The sequence below is a fragment of the Myotis nattereri genome, assembly GCF_964212035.1.
Source record: "Myotis nattereri genome assembly, chromosome: 2".
Lineage (NCBI taxonomy): Eukaryota > Metazoa > Chordata > Mammalia > Chiroptera > Vespertilionidae > Myotis > Myotis nattereri.
The window spans coordinates 212,644,830-212,661,638 of NC_138076.1; the positions used below are offsets into that span (position 1 = coordinate 212,644,830).

Genomic DNA, 16,809 nt, shown 5'->3' on the forward strand with positions numbered 1-16,809 from the left:
TAATAATAATATAATTTTAGGGGAGGAAGAAGAGATCCTATATCTCCTCATTTTCAAATGGATGTGCCCAGAAGACTACTGTATACTTACTTCCCTCTAGCAAAAGTAAAGAGGAGGCACAATCTATGCTGCTTGAAGCCAGGATCGGACAAAGTGGGGGAGCATAGGGTAGGAAGAGGTCAGAGGGGGCACTTTTAGAGCAGTGTCCTATCTCTTCAGCTATTATAGGTGTGCTGTGTTTGTAAAAATGTATTGGTATTCATAATATGTGCACTTTTATGGATATATATTATGCAACGATATAAAAAAATATAAACACTACTGAAAAGAGCAAATATTGGAACTCATCTGCAAAAACAGACAAGAAACAAATATTCCAAGGGCTCAATTTCTCCAAAGTGCGCTCCTAGAAGATACATGTTCACCCCCACCCCGTGGCACCCTGGGATGGTGGCGGCCAGAGCAGGATCAGACCATTCCATCCTTGAAACATGGGCCTAAGGAGAAGTCTGTGACCGAGGGAAAATATGTAATTGGCAAAAGAATATATTGCAAGAGGAAAGGGGAAATTATGCTAAGTAGATATACTTGCTACCCAAATTTATTCAAAAATTTAAAAAACAGCCATCTAGTCTGACCTTATAACACTAAACAGAACAGTTAAAAATCTTTCTATAATCTGTGTTTAGAAAATTTTTAATGGAAAAACACCAAAAAGCAAAGACCATATCAATACAAGGCTTAATTACCTGACATATGAGAATATAATAGTTCACCTTCCCTCTCCCCAAAAAAACAACGAAGAATTTGACCCAAGGCAGATTCCACTGTAGCTAAGTCAATGACTCCCTTACAGAGGGCGCACCTAGGAGCAGGCAGCCAGCCATACTCCAGCAGCATCCTCTGGTCTGCAGAGGCCAGCACATCTTCCCAGGGTCGGCTGTGGGACAGACAGGATGAGGAGCTGGGGGTCTCATTGCCCTAACAGTCATTTTGTCCAGTGACAGACACTAAGGCTGGAAAAGGCTGAGCTTCAGATCAAACAATGTTTCTAGAGACTACTTCAGTGTACCTTAGCACAGCACATGGGCAGTCTTTCTAAAACGAATGATCTAGTGGTTATATTTCACAATACTTTAACTAAATTTAAGCAGCACCAAAAAAAAAAAATGATATTTTCTTCCACTAAGAAAAACAAGCATGTGAGTTCTGGCAAAGCAAACTGGTTGTCCACCTTTCCTTTCATCAGCCAGCAAGGCAGAAAACTCTTCTTTGCCCCGAGTCTCACTTAGGGTTCTTGGTTATGGGGAGGGGACAATCATAGCAACCATGCAAGGTAGATGTATTCATTCTGTTTGTCTAACACCCTCATTCTCATTTTTTAATCCAACAAACACAGGCTGCTTAATAAACATATACAATGCTGCCTTTATTTAGGGTTAATCACGACCTCCTCCATTTCCCAGGCGAGATAACGGAAGTACGGAGAGGTTATGTTACCTGCCCAGTAACCCAGAGCTAGTATGGCGAGGAGCCAGGATTTGAGCCCAAGCAGTCAGCCTCCAGAGTCCGGTGCTAACCACCACAGCACACTGTCTCTCCATCGTGGCTTCCCTGAAGGATCACAACTCGGTCTCAGTAACATGTCTATTTGAACTAAATTGAGAATGCAGGTAGCAGTGGGGCCATGAGTGATGAGACCAGCTCTCCAGAGTGGCTGGTATCTGTAGCCACACCTCACAGCGGCAGAGGCTCGGCAGCTCTCCCTCCTCAGGTGGTGCTGGGACAGAAAGACTGCTCTAGGGAAACCCATGTGCTAACCTCTAGGGTGCAGGGACTAAACTGGTATTTCCAGTTCCGATCTGGTTTCTGTCACCAGACTTGGAACCGCTGGGCATTCATTCAACAAACATTAGTGCCAAGCACAGTGCTTAGGGCCTCAGGGTGCCTACCCTGGGCTGCTCACAGTGCATGGCAGGCACAGGAGTAAGTAAGTAAAACTGGCATGAGCTGATCAATGCTGGAGCCAGGTGCGGAGGGAACGCTGTGAAGGAGCAGTGACCCCGTGTGGGAAGCAGGGTCAGGGAAGGCTTCACGCAGGAGGGGACCCAGTTGGTTCTCTGACAACTTGTCACTGACACACTCAAAGCATGTGGATTAGGCCAAAAACATTTCGGAAAGAGTCCAGCAAGTTAGTTGAAGACTACCAGCTCCATCCATTACCTCGGCCACAGCACACAGCAGCAGGGGGTTCAAATGAAGTCTTTCCCTGGCATAGCTCACAAACATCAGGACAGCATCTGGCCAGGCAGCCTCTTGCTTTCTGATACCTCTGTTACACGACTGTCACACGCTAAAAACGGCTGCCTTTACTGAGCTCTTTTTTTTTTTTTTTAATATGTTTTTACTAGAGGCCCGATGCACAAAATTCGTGCAAGGGGCTCGGCCCCTGCCTCTGTCTCAGCTGCCTCTGCCTTGGCCCCCCCATCGGCTTTGTCTGGAAGGATGCCCAGTCTAATTAGCATATTATGCTTTTATTATTATAGATTGATTTCAGAGAGAGGAAGGGAGAGGGAGAGACAGAAACATTAATGATAAGAAAGAATCATCGATCAGCTGCCTCCTGCACACCCCCTACCACGGATCAAGCCCATAACCCAAGCATGTGCCCTGACCTGAAATCAAACTGTGACCTCCTGGTTCATGGGTCGATGCTCAACCACTTAGCCACACTGGCCGAGCTATTGAACTCTTTTTAAAAACTCCATAAAGCCCTAGCTGGTTTGTCTCAGTGGATAGATCAGCCATGGGCAAACTACGGCCCGCGGGCCGGATCCGGCCCATTTGAAATCAATAAAACTAAAAAAAAAAAAAAAAAAAAGACCGTACCCTTTTATGTAATGATGTTTACTTTGAATTTATATTAGTTCACACAAACACTCCATCCATGCTTTTGTTCCAGCCCTCTGGTCCAGTTTAAGAACCCATTGTGGCCCTCGAGTCAAAAAGTTTGCCCACCCCTGGGATAGATCGTCGGCCTGAGGACTGAAAGGTCCCAGGTTCGATTCTGGTCAAGGGCATGTACCTTAGTTGCAGGCACATCCCCAGTAGGAGGTGTGCAGGAGGCAGCTGATCGATATTTCTCTCTCATCAATGTTACTAACTCTCTATCTCTCTCCCTTCCTCTCTGTAAAAAAATCAATAAAATATATTTTAAAAAAATAAAAATAAAAACTCCATAAAATAAGTACTATCAGCCCTGTTTTATAGAAGGGAAACCACCACAGAGAAGTTAAGAACCTGCCCACAGTCACCCAGCATAGCGGAATGGGATTCTAACTTAGGTCCACCTGATGCTTATGCCTCCCATGGAACTACACCTGTGAGAAAAATTAGTCTATCTGGCAACAGGTCAAGTCATATGGGGAAAAATAAAATTTCTATGATGTGATTTTTCCCCCATTCCTCTACTGGTCTGTCCTTGCTTTACTGACATATAACTCACATACCATACAACTCAGCCATTTAATGTGTACAATGCAATGGTTTTTAGTATATTCACAGATATGTGCAACCATTACCCCAGTCGATTTTAGGACATTTTCACTACCTAGAAAGAAACCCGTACTGCCGGAACCGGTTTGGCTCAGTGGATAGAGCGTCGGCCTGCGGACTGAAGGGTCCCGGGTTCGATTCGGTCAAGGGCATGTACCTGGGTTGCGGGCACATCCCCAGTAGGAGATGTGCAGGAGGCAGCTGATCGATGTTTCTCTCTCATCGATGATTCTAACTCTCTATCTCTCTTCCTTCCTCTCTGTAAAAAATCAATAAAATATATTTAAAAAAAAAAAAAAAAGAAACCCGTACTCTAGCTATCACTGCTCTCTCCTCCCATCCCTTCCCCCTGACCTGAGTAACCACTGCCTCTAACAGGGTGATTCTTACAGAGGGTATGGGCACACCGTAATTGACCAGGATGTAAATAAAACAGTACAAATTGCAGCTGTGGGCCACAGTCCTCCCTGCTGAGCTAAAGCTAACAGCTGAGCTGGGCCAAGGCGAGGGAAAAGCAGGCAACTCAGGGGCAGGTGCTGGGGTGAGAGGTGGGGGTACCTGGCAGCACCCCCATGCTAGATGGGCTCAATGGTCCAAATGTCCCTGATCTTCACAAGCCCTAAATAGAGAGCCAGGTGGTTTACCATCGGAGGGAGGGCAGAAGTCATGTGACTCCCAAGGAGCGCGCCTCTGGTCACAAAGCCTTCCGCCGTTTGGAATGGTCACCTGGCCTGCCCGTCACCGGAAAGACAGAGACCAAGGCGGTATGGGGCGACCAGAAGGACTTTCCTGAGACGCCGAACTATTCACGGGCCAGCAGGACTCGGGGCGTTGAGGAAAAGGTTGTTTATGTGCCCTCTCAGCCCTCAGAAGCTGGGGAAGGGAGAACTACAAACAGACCATGCACACACTCCTGCAGAGCCCCGATTTCCCTACCACATTTCTCTATGCAGGACATCAAAAGCCGCCTGCGCACGGCTTCCCACACGTGGAAACTACTCAGCACCGATAGAAGCCACCGGGTGAATCACAGAAACATCATGATGAGCAACAGCACGCACTGCATACCTGTTTATTCGAAATTCTAAGCCAGGCAACACTCATCTATAGGACAGAGCCGTGTTTGCCTGGGGCCAGGAACTGGGTGAGGTGGGGGACTGACCACACAGGGACACAAGGAACTTCTCAAGTGATGGAAATGGCCTGTACCTTGATTGGGACAGGTCTACTCCGGCCTGTCCGTTTGTCAATGCCCCTAAATGGGTGCACTCAGTTGTATGTAAGTTATATCTCAATAAAGAGAAAAGGGAGAGTAGGGGAGGGAAGAGACAGGGAGAAGAGGGGAAGAAAACAGGAGAAAAGAAAGAAAAAGAGGAGGAAAGGGGAAAAACCCTCTTTAAAAAGGGTTTTAGTCTATTTTCAAACACTAAAATAAGTTTTGTGTAATGTTAGCACTGAGTGCATTTCATTGGGTCTCAATTCTTGGAATACCTGATCCTCCAACATACACAAATGATTCTGAGAAACCAGAATGGTCTAGGTCAGTGGTCAGCAAACCGCAGCTCGCGAGCCACATGCGGCTCTTTGGCCCCTTGAGTGTGGCTCTTCCACAAAATACCATGTGTGGGCGCGCACGTACAGTGCGACTGAAACTTCGTGGCCCATGCGCAGAAGTTGGTTTTCGGCCTGGGCGAGTCTATTTTGAAAAAGTGGCGTTAGAGATACGCAGCGCGGGGAGGCGTGCGCGATTCATGCACGAGTTGAGTGAGCCTGTCAGTCAGCAGTCTCATTGTGCAGTGGTTAGTGCTAGTCGCGTTCACAAATCGCGCACGGGTGACAAAAGTATCTACTCAAAGCATAAAGTTACCTGTATTTTTCCAACCAGCTGCAAATCCTAAGGTATTTTTGTCATCAATTTAAGAATTGTAATTATTTTGTGATGGTGGCTTTATTATTATAAAATGAAACATTTTTTTAGGTATGTTGAGATGGTTTGGACATACAGAGAGGATGAACGAAAGAGATAGACGAAACAAGTATACAAGACAAGTGTGGCCGGGAGAGTTGGAAGGGGTCGACCTCAGCGAACGTACCTCAATCAGATTGAGGATATTTTTAGCAAAGGCCAGCTTAGGAGTACCCTAATTAAGTTAATAACAATGTACCTACCTATATAGTTTACGTTTAAAAAATTTGGCTCTCAAAAGAAATTTCAATTGTTGTCCTATTGATATTTGGCTCTGTTGACTAATGAGTTTGCCGACCACTGGTATAGGTGCTAACCAGGTTAACTCAGTTCTCTCCACTATTAAGTAAAAAAGTGTGATAATACCTGTCAGCAACTAAGAAATGGCAGCTTTCAGTGATAAGTTTCAACAGCTGACAGTTTATAAACATGTAAAATCTAATATGATAATTATAAATATTAGCTTTTCTTTATCTTAAGTAAATCTTACATTCTAGAAACCTACCATATTCATAAACAGGTTATATAAAAACATTCTGATATGATAGGTCAAGCTTTCTTTTGGAGGGAAGGTGAGTGGCTATGTTTAAATCCTATTTGTTACCTTTCATATTTTTCATAAACCAAGACAAAAATAGAGCCATCTGCTTTGACTCTTCCCACATATATACATAAAAAGGAATAAACGAAGCCAAATTTCTAACATTCTCTATCAAAGAAGGTGCCAGGACAAGCTGAGCTAAGTACCAGTTCTATCTTTGGCAAAGTAAAAAAAAATAAAGCCCTTTATATAAGCTGCTTTGCTTCTCTGGCACTTGCCCAAAGCTGAAAACAAAAAAAGAGGAAGAAGCCAGACTAATTAAAGCAGAAAGACCAATTGGGGAAAACTTCAAAGCACCAACGTGATAGAAAACATGTTAATTTTTCTTATGCATTTTATAAAAACCCATCATGAGAAGTAACACCTGAACTTCTGACACAATACCTTGGTGGTGAAGACGTCACATAGCCCCCACAGTCCTGGGAACACCTGAGCTTTCTTTGGGCAACACCCTGAAGATGAAAAGTGATTCCAGAAGGAAGGTCTGAATTCAAAACGGAGTGTTAGCCCAGCTGGCGTGGCTCGGTGGCTGAGCATCAACCTATGAACGAGGAGGTCATGGTTCCATTCCCAGTTGGGGCACGTGCCTGGGTTGCGGGTTCAGAGTGGGAGGTGTGCGGGAGATGGCCGATCAATGATTCTCTGTTATCATTGATGTTTCTATCTCTCTCTGATATCAATTTTTTTTAATGTTTTTAAAAAGGAGTATTCAACAATGTTTGTGGTGAGGGTAGAGATATGTACGCTATGCTAACGTTTTATTGGAGGTTACTTAGAGTAAGCTTTTCCCTCATTGATTTATATGTACCGTGCTAGCTCTGGAAGTTACAAGCTAAATAATTCACCACGCTTGTCCTTAAGTAGCTTAGAGTCTAGTAGGGTAGACTACTACAGGACCACAGTGTGACAAGAGCCACATAATAGAACTAAGTAGGGAGCACTGAAGGGGGCGGAGAAGGGGGGTCTTAGCAGAGATGTGGGAAAACTCCCAGGAAAGCTAGGCTCGCAGCTCAACCAGGCAGGGAAGGTGATGTCACTCTGTACCTCTGGCTGTCACCTCCCTTCTCTGGCTATGGCTTCCTCCTCCTGAAGGGCAGGCAGGGTACCAGAGCAAGCTCCCGACTTTCCTGGCCAGTGTCTTTATTAAGGGCAGGAGGAACACCCAACACAAGGCCACCAACTTTATTTTGCTCACGAAGGACATTAAAAAAAAACCACAAAAAACTACCACCTCCCATTATTTCATTTCGAAGGCATTTTAACAACAGAAAACAAGTCATACAACCTGAGAATAAATGAAAAGTCTCAAACTAGTATCTTTAGCTTTATAAAAGAGTAACTACTGTTGATAGTATGGCTGTATGACAGTAAAAATACCATCATGAACTGGTGTTTAGAAACCCTGTAAATAGATAATAAAATTAGATACTATTTTATACACATGTGCCAGGGCCTTTACATACAACGAAAGCCCTGCGAGGTGAGAGCATGCCCACATTTTTCGATGACAAGACTATCGCTCGGGGGAAGCGGCTTGCCCATGTCACCCAGCGCTTCGCTCAGACAGAAGACACACCGTGATGCCATGGGAGGGCTCGGGTGATCTCTGAGGGCCTCATCAGAAGTAAGCATGCACTTTATTGGTGTTGCTTTGGGGATGGCAAAGGAAAAACTCAGTTCTGCCACCACTGGCTTTTCTTTGTAGTCCCAAGCAACCAACTTCAATCCCCTGTGGAACCAGGAGAAGTATAACTTTGGAAATAAATCAAATGGCGATCCCAAGCATTCCAGAATGCCCCCATTATCTTCCCCTTTCTCCTCTATTTTGGGCCAGTGCCAGAAAAATGAGATGGGAAGATGAATAAGAATCAAGTACGCTTTATGTGTCAAGAAATAAAAAACATTTGAACCCTTATTCAGAAGTTTCAATATCATACTCAATGTGCCATGTAATAAGAATGCATTAGGTGTTTAATAAATGAATGAATCTAAATCCTGTAACACTGTTGTGTGTTATATAAATTCAATTTAGAAGACATGGTCTCTAACCATTCTAGGTCCAACATATGGAGTTGATTAAAAACAGGATACCAGCTACAAACTATATATCTCATTTTACAAATGTTTTGCTTTTTTTCTACCTTTACCATTTAAATGAAAGGCTACTTTACTTGAGCAATATTTTAACACAATGATCCCAGTCATACTTCAGCGTGGGGTGAGAGCCTGCTGTGTGAGGACATGAGCCAGGTAACGGCTACAGCCTGGTCCCCTACCAGACCTTCCACAGGCATCTGCCTGGAAAAGCAGAGCTGAGTGGGGCGGGGCGGAGCAGGACAGCAGTGAGCAGATGCAGGCCCGTAGCAAATTCCTAAGCATCAGTTCCTCTACATCAGCGGTTCTCAACCTGTGGATCGCGACCCCTTTGGCGATCAAACGACCCTTTCACAGGGGGCGCCTAAGACCATCCTGCATATCAGATATTTACATGACGATTCATAACAGTAGCAACATTACAGTTATGAAGTAGCAACGAAAATAATTTTATGGTTGGGTCACCACATGAGGAACTGTATTTAAAGGGCCAGAAGGTTGAGAACCACTGCTCTACATAAAGACAGCCTCAGTAGCCGCCTCAGGACTTGTGGAGATTAAGCGAAATAACACATACACACAGTGCGTTTTTAATGGTAGCCATTGTGACCATCTGATGACAGAAGTGGAATCTCCCAATGACGTTGATCACAACTCAAGCCACAGAAGGGCCCACGGGGCCTCTCTAAGGGCAGGTGTGAAACACAGGAGGACACATATTTAGGTGGCAGCAGCATCAGGTTAACCCCAGGAAACTCAGACAGCAGGCAATCAATGAACATTGGAAAATCAGTGACCCAATGCCACAGCAATCCAAACGGAAGTGACTGTCAGAACTCACAATGATCACACGAGTGAAGTATGGGTAAGGACGCGCTGGCTCAGAAGGCCTTGTGAAGGGAAAGTGTGAGGGGACCTTTCCCAGAGGCCGACTGGGCGGAGCACCAGAGAGTGCCAAGTCCAGAACGACTCTCGGGCTCCTGCTTGGAGGTCAGGGTGCTGTGGTGGACATGCCGTGAGCAACCTGGCAGGAGTCACTGGGAGAAAGCAAGGCGCTCAGCCCGGCAGTGGTCACTGCATTTGTAACAGGACAGGTGACTGGGCTTAGGGTGCTGTACAGACGAAGGGTATGTACCTCTCACATGTGAAACCAGCTAGAGATGGACAGGGTACAAAGCAGTCTAAACGGTATGATCCCATTTGTTTTTAAAAATCACGTTTGTGTGTGTGTCAATACAACACTCTGAAAAACTGCACATCAAGGTGTGGACAGTGATTTTCTCCTTTAGAGTATTTGTATTTTACAAAGTGCATGAGTTAATTTTATCCTGAAGGAATAAACGGGATTCCTTAATGAGTCCTGGAACCTGGGCGGACACACCGAGGCAGTGGGGAAGGGCTGCCAAGAGCCCACAGCTCAACAGAGGGGGGCCCACAACACTCGCAAGTCCTCTGTAAACCACAGACACAAGGAGGTCACGGGCACAAACCCGCCTGCAGAGCTTTGGTAAAAACCCCATTCTGGACAAACCCCAGAACAAGTGGCTATCAACCAAGATCTGCCTTTCCAATGCCTCCTCCTCCTCCCGCCCTGCCGCTGGCTTTACCAATTATACAACATTCGCATGGGAAAGAGAAGGGACGTGATTCCTGGGTGCTCCACACAACTCATTCCCTAAAGGCTGAGCTTTTATGCACCATTTCTGTAAAGAAACAAACCCCAGGAAGAGTCAAGACCTCCAGCTGCATCCCAAAGCGGCAGGTGCTGGCCGGCCTTAGACCAGCAACCTCCTCCAGTGAGCAGGCTCCTTAAACTTCCACCGCACAGGAGCTAGTCCTAGCAGAGGCACGTTTGAGGGAGATATTCGGGTGAGTACACAAGTCCTAGTTCTCTGGATGAGCAGAACCAAATGAGGGGCACCAACCCCAGCGCCATCCACACCCAGGCAGGCAGGAGACTCCTCAGGCTCACAACCAGGCCCCTTCTAGTGACCACCCTGAGCAAGGGAATCAGCAGCCAGACAGCCCCATCCCAGAGAGGACACAAAGATCCCAGGACCCACAGAACTCGGTGACCACCAAACCCATAAATTAATATGCACCCACAAAGCTGTTACAAAGGCCTGCGACAGGGAAGAGGAGGCAGATCTGCACACATGGAGTAGGGCTGAGGACATTTATAAACCACTGAGAGTTATCTGACCTCCAGGGACAAGATCTTCTTAAAATGTGACACCACCCAGTGCACTCATTATATTTCATGACAGGGCACACACTTGCAGCTCATAACGCCGCGACAGTGTGCCTGCAGGTTAATGGGGGAACACGAAGACAAGCGAGTGGACCGGCCCCTTGGTCCCTCTGTGCCCATTCCCCCTATACACTCAATTACAGGCAGTTTACACTCCCCACCTCTCAGAACGTGTCTTGGGCTTAGGAGGGTAGACTAGGATCTTTACGTGATAGCAGTATTTCTCTGCTACATTTGCTGAAAGACCAGAATCACAGTTTGTAATGTCAAAATACAGATTAGAGATAGGCCATGTCACACTCATTAGATTCAGATGTTCTTTACAACAAATTAGGGTGACAATAAGTGGTAAAGATTTTCTTCCTATTCTATAAATGTATCCCAATTAATTTGTAACCTAATTTTAGCTGAAATTCTTTATTGATGGCACATCAACAATTTTTTCCATGAAAGATGTTAAGGGCCCTGGCTGAATGGCTCACTTGGTTAGAGCAAATCCGTACACCAAAAGGTTATGGGTTTGATTCCTGGTCAGGGCACATACCTACGTTGCAGGTTTGATCCCCAGTTGGAGAGCATACAGGAGCAACTGATCAATGTTTCTCTCACATCAATGTTTCTCTCTTTCTCCCTCTCCCTTCCTCTCTCCAAAATCAATAAACATATCCTCAGGTGAGAATTTTTTTAAAAAAGATATTAAGGAATATTATTGTTCCACAGTTACTAGCAATACCACTTAACATTGGTTTAGAAGTAAGTTTTCTTTCCCCAAGGAGGCCTTGAGGGGAAAAAAACAAATTCAGCCTAAACAACCCTGGCAACAACCAACATCGTAACACCTTCACAATCAAAACAATCTGGGATTCAGTATATCTGTATATTGGAAATGTTTTTTTCTCTTTATTTTTTATGGGAAATGTCAAACATATAAAAAGTAGAGAGACTAGAATAATCTCAAGTTTCCACAATTAGCAGCACATGGCCAATCTTATTCCATCTGTGACTGTGAAAACTTAAATGCTCACAGAAATCACCTAACCAAAATGTCTTTCCATGACCTGGTGGGTCCACCTTGACCCTGACATCCACAGCACAAGTCCTCATGGTGGGAACAGGCACAAAGCAGGCAGAACAGGGGTCATGTCTTGAAGGGACGAGCTGATTTATGGGGGACCAGAGCCACTTAAACATGTAAAAAGCCAAAGAATGGAAACACTGCAAGGTTAAAGCAGCCAGGATAAGTCATGCTGACGCCACTGTCCTCCCTGATGTGATGTGATGTGATAATGAGGGCACTTCAGTTCTGCAGTATTCTTCCCCAAAACTCATAAGCCCAGTCTAATAATATGGGGGGGAGGTCAGGCAAACACAAATCGAGGGCCATTCTACAAATTATCCAACTAATAAGCATGCTTCAAAACTGTCAAGGTCATGAAAAATAAGGACAGAAACAATCACAGACTGAGGAGACTGAGGAGACGTGAGACCAAACGCAATGTGACCTCCTGGACTGGACCCGAGAACAGTGGCACAACTGACATCCGAGTCAAGTCTGTAGTTTAGTTAATAACAATGTACCAATGTTCATTTCTTAATTCTGACAAATGGGCTGTGGTTATGCAAGGTGTTAACGTTAGAGGAATCTGGGTGAAAGGCGTATGGAAACTCCTTGCAACTTTTCTATATATCTGCATATCTAAAATTTTCCCAAAAGAAAACTTTATTACAGAAATAATAATATAAAAATTTTAACTGGCTACTGAGCATTCATTACATCCTTCACAAGAAGGAGTCAGTGACAATGTGGTTTTCATTTAAAAATTAAGCCAGGAAAGATAAAGACTAAGGAAATAATTTGATTTTTAAAATCTCAAAGAAAGTAAGCACCTGAAATGAAGGTGGGCCTGTCTGTAAGGTAAGGACACCCCACACAGGCAGTGGACAGCAGTCTACCACTGGACACAGAGCATCTGACTGTGGGAATGAACTGTGCTGACAGCGAGAACCGACTTCCAAACCACGAGGCCGTCCCTGCCTGGTCTCCGCACGCACCACAGTGCTGCAGGCGCCAGCTGCTCTCCCGCTGCCCACCCGCTGCCCACCCTCCCTGCGGCCCGTCTCTGCAGCCCTCTCCTCCAGTCCACCCTTGCGGCCACTCGGCAGGGAGGGAGGGGCTGGAAGGAGCAGAAACAGAATTCTACCTTCAGTCTTTCTGATCTGGGGACCATGCTCGGAGCTGCAGAGCCTACTGCCTCACAGTGACTAAGTCACTCATGCTTTTAAATGGCTTTGTAGGTGCTTCTCTATGGCTGTACCCGCCTGCACTTTAAATAGAACACAGTTCTAGAAATAAAAGTACACACCTGGATTTTCAAATTATGAACAGCATGTGGGATTGCATTCATTCTGAACCACCTCCAAGAAGTCCTCTGTGGCTGAGGTTAACGCATAAGCAAGCAGCTTCATGGAGCAGCCAGACCTCTGCCTACGCACGCAGCTAACACATCTTACACTTAAATGTCAGTCACAGGGGACTTTGTGTAAAATATTCCCCAAAATGCCCTGCAACAAATTACTGAAATACAAACAGAGAAACACAGCAGTGATGTTTTTTAAAATAATCTCTTTTTTAAAAGACAAGAGACATTCTGTTTTTTTTCTTATCCTCACCCGAGGATGTTTTTCCATTGATTTTTAGAGAGAGTGGAAGACAGAGGGAAAGACATAGAGAAACATCAATGCGAGAGAAACACATCAACTGTTGCCTCCCGCACAGCCCTGACCAGGGTCTGGACCAAAGAGGAGCCTGCAACTTAGGTACGGCTCCTTGACCAGAATCGAACCCGGGACCCTCTGGTCTGCAGGCCGACACTATCCACTGAGTACACCGTCTAGGGCAGCCGTGGGCAAACTATGGCCCGCAGGCCGGATCCGGCCCGTTTGAAATGAATAAAACTAAAAAAAAAAAAAAAAGACCGTACCCTTTTATGTAATGATGTTTACTTTGAATTTATATTAGTTCACACAAACACTCCATCCATGCTTTTGTTCCGGCCCTCCGGTCCAGTTTAAGAACCCATTGTGGCCCTCGAGTCAAAAAGTTTGCCCACCCCTGGTCTAGGGCCAGAAGACATTCTAAAAAAGATCACACTTTTCTCCAGAATAACAATCTGAAAATGACAGAATCTGCCGTGCTTGCTTCTCATCAGAGGCAATCCCCCGTGAGCAGCTTCTTCCTTTCTTCTTAGCCAGTCACTGGAGAGTGTCCTGCAAAATGCAGCTCGAAACTCCCGCAGCGACCCGACCCCATCACTCGACTAGGAATCTATACGGTACTCACTGCCCAGCAGCCCTCCACTAAGGCTTCGTCCTTTCACTTCACATTGAGAACAGCTAAGTATGCTCTTTCCATTCATTTTTTAAATGTTTTATTACACTAGTCACGTTCCTTGGACTTGACACATCTGACAGTTGCGAAGTTCATGGGCAAGCTCTCGGGCCATGTGCCTGTGCTCCAGCAGGTTTGGCAAGCCCACAACGGTGCCAGGCACAGCCCCCTTCCCCAGTCACCCAGCGGAGTGGGCGGCTCCCCTCTCTGAGCTGCCACAGAAGCAGGCCTGTGCCTGGCCCCATTTGCTGCCCCATCATGCCTCACTGCACTTGTGTCCTTGGAAAGCACCATGACAGAGCTTAGCACCTAGGGGCCAAACATATGCTGAAAAAAGAAAGGAAAAAACCCATGAGAGAAATGGCAGCCTCACCCCTGGACACACAAGGCTCAGGTGTCAATGTCAAGTCTCAGGAATAAAAGTGTAGCTTCAACTCGCAGCCTACCAGCTGTGGAACCACAACTTGATTTCCCTCCAGCCTCGGTCTCCTGGACTATATAAAGAAGACCAGCACCTCCCACCTCTTTTCCTTCCTTCTCTACCCAAACCAGCCAGGCAGCCATCAAGAGCAAGAATATGTGCTCTGGAGACTCAGCCGAGGTTGTGCCAGAGCCAAAAGGTGCACGTCCACTTGTCCAGCGGCCTGTATGAGATACACTGCCCCCACCGTGCCTGTGTTTCTGTCATATGCTGACTCTCCGATCACTCACGCACAGGTCTGACCCGAGTTTAACTTGTTACCTCTCTCAAACCCAATGCCAATGCTCAACTGTTAACATGTATGAAGCTCCCACCATATACTCACACAAAGTGAAGTGCTTTTAAGAAACACAGAGATCCATTAAGACACAGTCCTCATTCTTGTGATTTACTCAGAAGGAAGATAAAACTAAAATACCGCTATTAAAAGGTAGAACGGAGGGAGGGAGGGAGGGTTGCCTCTGCTGGTGGTATGTGGACCATCTGCAACCCAGAGCCAGACCTTCAGGGCTGGAAGGAAGAGAAACAGGGAGTTGTTGCTCGCTGGGTACAGAGATGCAGTTGGGAAGATGAAAAAGCTCTGGAGATGGATGGTGGTGGCTGCACATAATGTCAATATATTTAATGCCACGAAATTATACACTTAAAAATAGTTAAAATGATAAATTTTATGGTCTGTATATTTTACATGCAATAAAAAATAAATTTTGATTTAGAAAAAAAGAAACAGACCACACCTATCATGGAATCCATGCACAGGAAGGGTACCTAGCGGCTGCTGGCTGCTGGCGGGGGCCTCCCTTCCCCTGGCCGCCTGCCACCTCCACCGGCCAGGGTGGAGCCAGTATGGGGTAGGGGCCGTGGGCGGTTGGCTATCTGGCCCCGCCCCCTGGTCAAACTCCCTGTCGAAATCCCAGTCTAGGGCACAATTTGCATATTAGGCTTTTATTGTATAGGATGACCTAAAGGTAGGGGAGGATTTCCTTTACAAAGCATTAAAACTACTTATCATAAGAGGAAAGATTAATATAGTCTACTATACTACACTGAAATTAAAGTGTTTAGCAAAAGACAACATAATGAAAATGAAAAGATATGCACAAACTTAGAGACAGTATCTGGACCTCATGCAACCAAGAAATTAACTGGTATACAGAATGTCTTTTTTTAAAAAAACAGTAATACAAACCAATAAGAAAAATACAGACAACCCAAGAGAAAAATGCAGAAAGACCTGATCAGGCATGTCACCAATGAGAGCCCATGAATTGCTAATACCCGTGTGAAACAATGCTCATCTCCTCTGTAACCAGGACGGATAAATTAAGGGCATCATGAGACATCTGACATCCAGTACATGGGTACAATTAAGAAATATAACAACAGCCAGTGTGGGAGGGGATGTAGGAACCTGCATACATGGCAGATGGAGCAAACTGGCACGGTCACTTGGGCGTGGCATCTGAGCAGGTGCCCACACAAGACCCCAGGAGCCAGCAGGTCTGCTCCTAGTGTAAACCTTAGAGGAACGAGTACACCAGGAGACGGGTATAAAGAAGGCTAAGAGTTGCAGTCCTCCCAATGGCCAACACACAGAAGCAAACCAGTACCTGCCCACAGGAGCACGATCAATCTTGCCTATGCAGAGGATGGTTAATTTTATGTGTCAACTTGACTGGGCCCCAAATGCTCAGATATTAAGTCAAACACTGTTCTGGGTGTTTCTGTGAGGGTGTTTTCAGATAAGATTAACTTTTTAATTAGTTAAGTAGATTGCCCTCCATAATGTGGGTGGGCCTGATCTAATCAGTGAACCCCTGAACAGCACAGCAATGAAAAAAATCCCAACCAGCACCATTAACTCTCCCACATCCATCAGCTGCCAGCCTTGGTTCTCCCGGGCTGCAGATTAGGGCTTACTGGTCTCCATGGTCACGTAAGCCAATTCCTTAAAATAAACTGCTTTCTATATACGCACATCCGTCCTCGTGGAGAACCCTGACTAATATAATACACACAGAGGAACATTATTCAGCAGTGAAAATGGAGGCAAACCCCGATTTGCAGATTTCCTGATTCTCTTTTTATAAAGTCCATAAACAACACCTGAATGTATTAGTTATAGATACACATAACTAAGTATTCTGTAAAAAACAAGGGAATAGGGAACAATAACATTTCCTGGAACCCCTCACCCCTGGCAGGAGTGCCCACCAGGAGTTTCCCTGTGGTGCACGATGGTGTCAAGCTAGGAGGCTGGCTTTGAGGTTTGTATAATTATGCTTCAAAACTTACATACCCATCACCCACTGATTACATGAATTTTAAGGTATCATCAAACATTTCTAAGCTAGAGGTAGGCAAGAAAAGTGCCGGAAGAAAGACACAAGGAGAGCAACGTGTGTTCACCAAATGCCAGGCCAAAAGCAGGCCAATGCCAAGGTCCCCCACCCCCCAAGAAAGGCTTTCCGGG

General features: G+C 45.6%; 1 protein-coding gene across 5 annotated transcripts in view; it reads right to left on the reverse strand.

Moving 5' to 3' along the window:
• Positions 1-16,809, reverse strand: part of PACSIN2 (protein kinase C and casein kinase substrate in neurons 2) — a 114,475-nt gene that overhangs the window by 68,399 nt on the left and 29,267 nt on the right. The window lies entirely within an intron of this gene.